Here is an 11,686-nt window from a genome sequence, read left to right as displayed (position 1 = left end):
AGAGCCACTTTCTGTTACGCCATCTAGTAAGAGACACTGGAACTAGCTGTGGTCCATTGCACATCTTTAGCTCATTAAAAGTATGCAGCTGCATAAAAATCACTGAGTGAGCTTTCACGCGTGAATTAGCAAGACTTAACCTCCTATCTGGAAAAAAAAAATATAAACACAGAGACATTTCACTTGCTGGAAATGAGGCACTTGCAATTAAGGAGGGCGGGGTCACTTGTTCAAGGTTGCTAAGTCAGTTCCAGAGCTCTGCTGGCCACGAGAGCTTGAACGAAGAACCCTGTGAGTCTGATTCACCTCGTGGTGTGGTGGAGAGATAATACAGGAGGTGCATTTTCGTCAAGCAGAGGGTTGGCTGTCAGGGAGTGCCGAAAGGCAAGAGCCCTGTCCTAGCTAATGCAAGGACTAGTTATGGATGCTTGGTTTGAAAGTGAACTAGGCAGCCACCTCAGATCAAAATTTTCCACTGGAAGAATCTGAAGCCCAGTTATTAAGCACCTTCCAAAGCATCACGTGACTCAACAGCTGTACTTCCTAACTGATGTGACAAGACACCTAAATACCATACTTGAAGTTTCATGGAAGAAAGGACAAGAGCACTACTGGTCTACCCATAACAACACAAATTCACAAATACAGATCTAGCTGGCGTGGACACGCTGTGACCAGCTGCTTCAAGCTTCGAACTGCCTTGACTTCCCCAGTATGATGCATAGAAAAGAAATGAAGACCTCCCTTCAGTATTGTTCATCTTCAAAGGAAAATAATGATGCTGAAAAACAACTCTGCCCCCTAAAAAGACAAGCTCTCCCAAGATTGTCTAAATAAGAAAACTAACTGCTGCCACCATTGTCCTTGAATATCTGGCCATGTGGACAACCACTGGGAATATTCGAATCCCACTTTCACGTGGAAGCATGCTGTCTTCTACAACAGTGCCAAAGTCCAAGTGGCATGCTATGATCAATGTGGAGTTAAAATTCAGATGTGCCATGATTTGGGGCATACAACACTCAGGAGTAATTCACACCATCACGTAGGGAAATTCTCTTTCACTCTATCAAAATTGAACACCAATTAAACAGAAGAGCTCAGCTCATTGAGGACTGTTTTTAAGAGTGTTTAAAAAAACATAACTAGCATTTCTGTAGCATCCCCATGTACCGGAGCACTTTGCCCTTTTGACTCTTATAAATTTCAAGACAATTCTGTGAGGCAGGCCTTGGCTTTATTCCTCCATCCTTATTTTTTAACAGATAAGAAAACTGAAGAAATTGTTCTCAGTTTTGAAAATACATGCGATCCACATACACTTTGTTCTATTACTCAGGGAGCAAATGTTTATTAAGGTTCAACAGTACATAAGATAGCTCTCACCTTCAACCTCATAGGCAGACAGAAAAGAACAAAAGGTGAAAAAAAACAAGACAGAGTTTTAAAGATCTACAAAAAAATGTATGAAGGACTAACACAGGGAATAAAGACAAAGCTAAGGCATCTCTTTTACAGAGTGACTTTGAGACAGACTCTCTGAAGAGATGATATTTAAGTAAGCCTTAGAAGACGAGATGACACCAGACCCGAGCAGGAGAAGAATGTCCTGAATTAAGATGGCAACCTGAAGACGTCATCTATCATGCTCACTGGAAGGTCACTCCAATGCAATATTTAAAAAAGGATTTTTTTTTTTTAATATAAGAAAGAGAAAAGGAGGGAGGTGACACAAAACAACAGAATTTGGGGAGCTCGAAAGCCAAAAGGTAGGAAGCATGTGATTTGGCACGCCAGAGGAAGTTGGATCCCAGGGCAGCCTTGGTGAAAATGAGGAAGAGCAAATGTACAGCTCAGAATTCAGTAAGGCACACACTGGCCGCAGCAGAGAGCTAGAAAACTAGAGATGAGGGAAAAGAACAGGGGGCCAGGCAACATTTTTTAAAGATACGGTAGAAAACTGTTAAGAGTAATTGAAACCCTAAATTGTCTCTTGCACTTAACGTCTCTTGAAGGACACCTCTCCCAACCCAGCAGATCTGAAGTTCACCGTCTAGAAAAAGCAGGCATCTGAGGACTCTAATGGAGACCACAGACCTCTGAGGGTGGGTAAACCTACAAAATCCAAGGTGTTCTGCACACTAAGTGAACTGTGAATGCTGACCACAGCGCTAAGCCAACTCTTGTTCCTCAGCACCAATGGGCTCATCCTTCAGACTGGAGGTTGGAGGCCTGCTTTTGCTCCTCTTCCTTCAAATCCAACTAATCAAAGAAGAAAGACCTAAAGACAATGACACCAAGGAATTCCCTGGTATATGGTCCACCGGCCTGCTATGTCAACATCTTGATCCACCCTAAATCTGAGTAGTCAGCAGTACACACCACTGCAGCCACCTAGAGAAAGCTTCTAACATGTAAGGCAGAGAGGAAAGGACAGAAAATTATCTTGAGGAACAGAAACTTAAGTAGAAGAAGAAAAGTGTGTGTGTGTGTGTGTGTGTGTGTGTGTGTGTGTGTGTGTGTTATAATATATATTATAGGGGCTGGGGAGATATTTACATGGATAAAGTGCTTGCCACACAAGTGTGAGGACCTGAGTTCAGATCCTATGCACTCATCTAAAAGCCTGGATTGGTATTGCAAGCCTATAACCCCAATGCTTGGGATTAGGAGGCTGAGACAAGCAGATCTCTAGAATTTACTGACCAAGCAGTCTAAACAAAAATGACAAGCTCTAGGGTCCATGAGATGTTACCTCAAAGAACACAACAGAGAGCAATATAGGAACAATCTGAAATTAGACTCTCACCTCTACACCAACCTACATAGGTGAGTGTACCCCCTGAGCACACGACTGCTCACACATGCATGCACACATGTGCACAAATACAAATAAATAAATAAATAAAAATAAAATGTAAAAACTATTATAAGGGGCTGAAGAGATGACTCAGAGGTTAAGAGCACTGTCTGCTCTTCTGGAGGACCTGAGTTCAATTCCTAACAACCACATGGTGGTTCCCACTGTCTGTAACTCCAGTCCCAGGGATCTGACACCTTCTTCTGGCCTCTGTGGGCACCAGACATATATGTGGTACACATACATACATGTAGGCAAAACATCCATACACATAAAATAAACAAAAATTTAAAGACTGTTATAAATATCACAAAGGGCATTCTGATTACAAATAAAATATTGATGAGCTTTCCAAAAGTAATACACACAGAATGACAAGAAAACAGGGCTATTGAATATTAAAACATAATTTCAGAAATAATCAACAGAAAGAACAAAAGACACAGTTGAAAAAGGTTTCCCCAGAGTACAGCAAAAACAAAAAGGCACAAAATGAGGGAGAAATGACAGATCCAGGAGGTTGAAATTAGAGCAGAAAATACCAGGAAAGGCACACTATACCAGAGGAGGTAAAGCCATTAAATGAAATGAAGGAATGTTCAGGTAAAGGCAGGTGAAAAGGGCCCATCACAGACTAGCAAGATGGCTCAGCAGATAAAGGCACTTACCACCGGAGCCAGGGAACTCAAGTTGAATCCTTAGGACTTTTACTTGGGTAAAAGTGGAAGGAGAGAACTGACCACACAGAGCAGTCCTGTGACTGTCACACATGTGTCCCCACTCACACCACGTTCACACACACACACACACACACACACACACGCACACACGCACCATGCGCGCATACATGCCTGCAAAATAATAATAAACAATTTTTTGTTTGTTTGTTTTTTGAGACAGGGTTTCTCTGTGTAGCTTTGGTACCTGTCCTGGATCTCGCTCTGTAGACCAGGCTGGCCTCGAACTCACAGAGATCCACCTGGCTCTGACTCCCGAAGTGCTGGGATTAAAGGTGTGCATCACCACCATCCGGCCCAATAATAAACAATTTTAAAGGGACCCACCACAACACACAAAAGTAGACAAACAGTATATATCACTACACGATGTCAGAAACTAGAGACAGAGAAAAGATTCTGCATGCATTTAGATATTTCTCAAACTTTTACATTGCTTAAGAAAGATGCAAGATGAAATGGCTTTGGGCCCTTCAAAAGCAGTACTGCAAGCAAAACAAGAAGGAAACAATGCATTCAGAGTCCTGGCAACAAGTTATCACCAGAGCAGAAGTATATATTCAGGCAAATTGCAAAGCAAGACCATATGTGTTTGGACATTTGTGGATGTATCCTTTCTCCTGAGGAAGGTATGGGTGGCCACCTGTCAAGGTCAGAGGACTGTAGCTAAGAAAAGACTGACAAAAACTGTCATCACTGAGAGTCCCCCATACCTGATACACTGTGTTTTTAACCTAAGAGAGACTGACTGGCTGGGCAAGCATGGCCCTGATTTTCATTAGTTCTTAGGTCAGTGAAGTTCCTACCCTCTTCCACACTGTCCTCAAACAGCTAAGGACACTCATTTACCCCACAGAAGTGTTCTATTTTGAGCTACTTCTAAGAGCTAGAGGTAACTCTGTTTGGGCTTAAAGAAAAAGCACAAAGCACCTCTCCCATACCAGAGCACTGCCAAGCCCCAAGCCGGGTGATCTCTCTTTAAAACTTGTTCCTGGCTTGCTTAGTTACTTCTCAAGGAGGGGCTCTCAAAGATGAATTTAGACCGTGTCCCAGAGACTACATTCATATATCTCTGTAATATGAGAGAGAGCATACAGTTATGAGCACATACGTCCCCACACAGCACCCAGATGAGAAGACAACATCTCTGTCCCTTCTGGGAACCTACCTACGACTTTGTCCTCATTCACCATTAACACCATTTTCTAGTCATCCTGTTCCTTGTTCCCGGGCTTCTCTTTACCATTTCATCCCAAGTATGTGTTCCTCAAACCTATATTGATCAATTTAAGCTAGACCTGGTGGTGTAAGGAAGACACAATAATACAAGTGGCTCCTGCATTAACCAGATTGGTGAATCATTCTTTTATTAAAGAATGAAGGGCTATTGTAGCTCCCTTTGGACCCAGAAACAGGAGTGAGTGATTAGGCACAAATCTAGTTCTAAAGACAATGGCTGTTTAGTCAAGAAAAAGTATTAAACACCAGAGAAGACATTTGAGCATCCAGAAAGTCCATTTAAATATGCCAAGAGGATACGAGCTCTGGGAAGAGGGCCCTGACAGCCGCACCAGGGTTTCAACCCGAAGTCTTCCATTAAAACCAGGCAGACCAGTGAAGGTAAGAACAGCCAAGACCAGTGATAGAATGCACCAAAGTAGGGAGAGTGCATCCCCAAAACCAAATACACAGGGTAAGGTAAGCTGCTGACAGCTACACGTGTGTATGGCATCAACATTCACATAGGAAGACACAAAAAAGAGGTTAACGGACCTCAGTACAGGAACCCTCCCAAACAGTCAACAGGTACCACTGAAAAATGCAGTTGGCTGATCTGAAAAGAGCAGTCAGGCAAAGAATGGTTCTTCAGGTGGTAAGAGGTCAACGCCAAGGGGCAGACTCCCAATCCCCGCACTAGCAAGCCGAAACCCACCCGCAGAATCCAGCTCCTCACGGAGGACAAGTCCCTGGGAGCAGACGCAGGTGGAGAGGTGTAATGACGCCGGACTGGAAGGAAAAAGGAAGCACAGGCGGAAATGAGCAGAAAAGAAAACCCGGAAAGACACGGGCAAAAGTCTACAAAAGTGGCTGGAGAGGTGGCTCGGTGGCTAAGAGTGTGTGCTGCTCCTCCATAGGACCTGAATTCAGGTCCCAGGGCCCGTGTCAGGCCGCTCCAAGGGGACCCGTTGCCCCTAGCCTCAGAGGGCACCTGCATTTACGTTTACAAAACCACACAGAGATACAGGTATACACAAAATTAAGAATAATTTTACATTTTTTTAAAGGAAACAAAAAAAAATCTCTCCTCCTGAAATTGTAGGAACACTTATTTAACCTAAAAATGAGAAACAGAAAGTCCCATACATTAATATGTATAAACAATGAAAAATTAGGAAATCATAAAAAATAAAATTCCATATACCTTCATGAAGAGAATTACTATTTCATAGGGGAAAAAAGGTGTGAGGTAATACATATGCTAAGTAGCTCCATTTAAACATTCCACAATATATTTTTTAATTTTATATTGTACATATTAGTTTTATCAACTCAAAAACCAATAATTAAAAGCACGGGAGCAGTGGAGGTATATCCATTAAGCAGATTTAAAAAACTAAAACACAATCTAATATTTCAAAACAAGCCCCAAATAATTAAGAAAACTGCTAGATCTATGTTATTAAAATTCTAAATTAGGTGACCAAATAAAAGAGAGATGGAAGAGTGAAAAACTCTGAAGAGAAAAATAAATATTTCACTACTGAAAACTCCATCAGTCAAAACATAAGACTAAAAAACACCGGGGAGACAGTGCTTAAAAAAAACAAAGCATGGAAAAGAGAAATTCCTTTTATTTCATTTATTATTGGTGTGTGTGTGTGTGTGTGTGGTGTGTCTCCAGGCACACATAGCAGAGCATCCGTGTGGAGGTCAGAGGACAACTCTGTGGAGTTGGCTCTCTCCTTCTACCTTCTGTGTGTTCCAGAGACTGAACACCAAGTTTGCTCTGGGTGTGTCTTCACCCACTGAGATATCCCACCTACGCCAGAAATTCTTAAAAATTAAAAAGAAGCAAAGTGGCTTCTGGTTATAACCATCTATATCTCTACCAAGGAGCCCACCTCTCCCCACAATAAATAAATAGATACATAGATAGATAGGTTGATAGATAGATAGATAGATAGATAGATAGATAGATAGATGGATGGATGGATGGATGGATGAATGAATGAATGAATGAATGAATGAATGAATGAATGAAAGAAAACTCACACAAATGAGAAAGCAACAGAACAGTGGGCCAAAGTTGCCAAGGAGGATGGGAGGAGATAGGCTATTCAGTGCCCATCTCCTGGCACTGACCTGGAGTCAGTCTACACTGTGTGGGCAGACAGACAAACTCACAATCTCCCTGGACTTGAGAATTAGAGAAAGAATGTTGGCAAACTGTAAGCGCTAAAACAAGTGGCAGAACGGTAGAAGGGAAAAGCCAGAGAGGCAACCTCTAGCCCTAGACCTCTACCTCTGTTGCTGACCTCTGTAAAGCGGGCTGAGGGTAGCTCAGCTAGAAACCAAGACCTGACCTGAGCAGAGTAGGAAGCTGCTGAGAGAACAGGAGAGTGCCGTTCAAGCAGAGTTTGGTGGCTCACACCAGCACTTTGGAGGCTGAGGCAGGACAAGTGTCATGAGTTCAAGGACAGCCTGGGCTTCAGAATGAGTTTTGGAGCAGCCTTTCCAGAGTAAGACCCTGCCTCAAGAGAAAATAAAATAAAATAAAGGATGGAGAGGGAGATGGGGAAAGGAGGGGAGGGACTGCAACTCAATCCCAACTGAATATATGACCTACTAAAATCAACAGCATTCATCTGCAGGAAATAAGAAAACCCAAAGTCTTCACAACTTATTATTCATGAGATCCAGCAAATGTTTTAAAATAACTGAACAAAGAAGCAGGATAACGACATAGGAAAAGAAAGTCAGTCTAGTTCAAGCCTGAAAGGGAACAACCGTCAAAAGTGAAACACAGACTTCAGTTCAATCTCTGCACCTGTCCTGTCCTAGATGAAATAGAACATGCTTTCAATGCATAAAACTCTCATCTGAGAGATGGGAAGTCTCCACAGAAAAGATTAACAAAAGCACGCTAGCAAGGTGGCTGGGCAGGCAAGCTCTCAGGGCTGACAACAAGAGAGAACCAGGTCTTGAAAGTTGTCCTCTGATCTCCGCGCACCCACTCACACAGAAACAACAATGGTAAGTAAAATTCAAAAAAAATCACTTTTAAAAAGTAAATAAAAGAAAAACGAGATCAAAATTCTAGAGCTTCTAAAAAAATTAACTCTGTATATTGGGGCCTAAAAAAAAAAAATCACCAGATGGGCTCAGCAGTTGAACACACAGAACAGAGGGATGATTAATAGAAAGTATCCTAGATGAAAACAGGGGAAAGATTCGGGGGTGGGGGTGAAGAACTTGCGAGGCCTGCTGGATAATACCAAAGAACGGGATGTATGTGCAGGGAGAATATCAGAGGGACAAACAGAAACAATGCGCAGAGGCATCTGACGCACTAGTCATCAAGACTTCCCAAATTTACCGAAAGACAGAAATTGGCAGACACAATAACACACAAGAGTAAACACATTGTGAGTCCATTCCAGTGGGAGCCACGTGGTCCCCACACCAGTAAAAACAAAGATTGAGGTGTTGAAAGCCCCAAGATGAAAACCATTTTACATCACTTCCATAAACGTGCACCAGGCAATGCTAATCCCCTCTGCAACCATGATGGCCAGCTAGAATAGCATCTCTATTGAAAAAAAAACTGCTAAATCAGAATGCCATATTCAGGGGGAAAAAAACTATTATAGAAGATTAAGAGCAAAATAAAGATCTCTTCAGATAAAAAGAAGTTAAGATATTTGGTCACAAGCAGACCTATACTACAAAAAAAAAGTCAAAGCAGTTTGTTGGGCAAATAAGAAATGAGATCAGGTAGAAATTTGAATCTCCAGGGCAAGAAGGAAAAGTTATTCCCCAGTTAAAAAGAAAGAAAACAAGGGAGAGAGGGAGGGAGGGAGGGAGGGAGGAAGGGTCTCAGCAATTAAAAATACTTTTTTAATAGGAAAGTCTAGAATATTGAAAAGAAATGGATGGAAAAATACATCACACAAACAATAAGCAAAAGCAGGCCATAGTGACAATATCAATATCCTACAAAGTAGTTATGAAGACAAAACATATTAACAGGCAAAGCACAGGCTTTGTAATAGTGAAAGAGACATGAACGGGAAAATATCACATGCCTATGAACCCAATAACACAGCTTCAAACACACAAAACAAACACTGATAGGTTTGAAGAAAAAATAAATCACATAAACATATGTAAAGATTGCAACACACTTTAACCAATAATTGATTAGGGAAGCAAGGCAAAATTCATTAAAAATATGGAAGAATTTGCCGGGCGGTGGTGGTGCATGCCTTTAATCCCAGGCAGAGCCAGGCGGATCTCTGTGAGTTCGAGGCCAGCCTGGTCTATAAAGTGAGATCAAGGAAAGGCACCAAAATTACACATAGAAACCCTTCTCGAAAAACCAAAAAAGGAAAGAAGAATTTAACTATCACTCAATTGCAAAATGCATTATCTTCAATTATATAAGGAATGTTTATCAACACAGACCACATTTGGGATCATAAAACAAGTCACTTCAAAAGTGAGAAAGTGTCAAAGCACACAAATTATGTTCTCTGTGTCAGAGTATAATTACGTTAGAAATAAAAAATAATGGAGTAACTGGGAAAATCCCAAATATTTGAAATTAAGCTAACCACTAAAGAAACCTCGGGCTCAAAAATAGGTAAATAAAGACGTTCTCGCCCAGTGTCACCGCGGTTTCCTGCTTCAACAGTGCTTGAACGGAACCCGGCGCTCGACCCTTCCGAGCCCAGCCGGCTGCTCCGATCCAGAACCCTTTGCTACTTCATTGCCCCGCCGCTCCAGCGTCGCCACCGCGCCTCGCCCAGCCGCTGCCATGACCACCACGTCTCTCTCGCAAGTGTGCCAGAACTACCACCAGGACTCAGAGGCTGCCATCAACCGCCAGATCAACCTGGAACTGTATGCCTCCTGCGTCTATCTGTCTATGTCTTGCTACTTCGACCGGGATGATGTAGCTCTGAGAAACTTTGCCAAATATTTTCTCCACCAATCTCACAAGGAGAGGGAGCATGCTGAGAAAATGATGAAGCTACAGAACCAACAAGGTGGCCGAATCTTCCTGCAGGGTATCAAGAAACCAAACCGTGATGACTGGGAGAACGGGCTGAATGCGATGGAGTGTGCGCTGCACTTGGAGAAGAGTGTGAATCAGTCACTGCTGGAACTGCACAAACTGGCTACTGACAAAGAATGACCCCCACCTGTGTGACTTCACTGAGACCTATTACCTGAACGAGCAGGTGAAATCCATCAAGGAACTGAGTGACCATGTGTCCAACCTCCGCAAGATGGGAGCCCCTGAAGCTGGCCTGGCAGACTATCTCTTTGACAAGCACACCCTGGGACACAGTGATGAGAGCTGAGCTGACTTCCCCAAAGCCACAAGTGACTTTACTGGTCACTGAGGCCATGCATGCATGTCGGGCTGCCTTTATTTTTTCTAAAAGTCGCACCAAAACATCCGCTTAAGTTCTTTAATTTGTACCATTTCTTCAAATAAAGAATTTTGGTACCCCCCCCCAAAAAAAAAATAGGTAAATAAACAAACCAGAAATGTTAGAGAATATTTTTAACCAAACAATAATGGAAACATAACCTATGAAAATTTGTGGGCCGGCATGGTGGCACACACCTGTAATCTCATTGTTCAGGAGCCTAAGGCATAAGGACTGCCTCATAGTTCATGTTCAAAGTCAGCCAGACGCTGCCAAACCAAGCAAAACACGATAGGATGATAGGATACACTTAAAATGGGACTTACAAGGAAACATGTGGCCTTAAAGCTGCTCTACACATTGTAAGGGAAGTAAGGTTTCAAATCAATAATATAAGCTTCTGCTTCAATAAACTTAAGAAAATTAAGTCCAAACCAAACCAAGGGACAAAAACAGAATAGCTAAGAAAAGCATCAAACCAAACACTGGCTTTGGGGACCCATGAAATTCATAACCTCTAACCAGGAAAATCAAGAACAAAAAATAGACAGTACTTGTCAAGATCAGAAATAAAGGAACAGGTTTGAGGACACCGTTTAGAAGGTAAAGTGCATGGTAGTTAAGCATGAAGACCTGTGTTCAGATCTCCAGCACCCATGAAAAGGCAAGCACTGTGATGTACATCTGTATCCCCCAAGTGTGGGAGTGCAGAGACAGGTGAATCCTTGGGGCACAATGGTCAGTCAGTCTAGACCAGTGGGTCTCAACCTTCCTAATGCTGAGATCCCTTAATCCAGTTCCTCATGCTGTGATGACCCCCAACAATAAAATTATTTTTGTTGCTACTTCATAACTGTAATTTTGCTACTGTTGTGAATCATAGTGTAAATATCCGATATGCAAGAAATCTGATATGTGACCTCTGTGACAGGGTCATTCAACCCCCTCCCAAAGAGGTTATGACCCACAGGTTGAAAACTGCTTATCTAGAAGAAACAGTAAGCTCCAGGTTCAGAGAGAGACCCTGTCTCAAAAAAATAAACTAAAGAGAAAAAGAGGAAGACACCCAAAATTAGTCTCCAGTCTCTGTGGGTGAGCATAGGCAAGTGTGTACACACACACACACACACACACACCACTTGTACACAATATAATAATAGCAAATTTTAAAAATATAGTAAAAATTCTACAGACCAAAAATTAAAAGGAAGCCGGGCGTTGGTGGCGCACGCCTTTAATCCCAGCACTCGGAAGGCAGAGCCAGGTGGATCTCTGTGAGTTCGAGGCCAGCCTGGGCTACCAAGTGAGCTCCAGGAAAGGCGCAAAGCTACACAGAGAAACCCTGTCTCGAAAAAACCAAAAAAAAAAAAAAAAAAAAAATTAAAAGGATTGCCACAAACAACTGTATGCCGATACATGGACACCTGGAC

The 11,686-nt window shown here is 42.3% G+C and overlaps 1 pseudogene; it reads left to right on the top strand.

The window, feature by feature from the left end:
* Nucleotides 1-5,593: 5,593 nt before the first annotated feature.
* On the top strand, nt 5,594-10,336 carry LOC114706074 (annotated as a pseudogene).
* The last annotated feature ends 1,350 nt before the right edge of the window (nt 10,337-11,686 follow it).

This window comes from Peromyscus leucopus, chromosome 14, assembly GCF_004664715.2.
Source record: "Peromyscus leucopus breed LL Stock chromosome 14, UCI_PerLeu_2.1, whole genome shotgun sequence".
Taxonomy (NCBI): Eukaryota; Metazoa; Chordata; class Mammalia; order Rodentia; family Cricetidae; genus Peromyscus; species Peromyscus leucopus.
The sequence above is the reverse complement of the archived record's forward strand: the minus strand, read 5'-3'. Positions and strand labels throughout refer to the sequence as shown.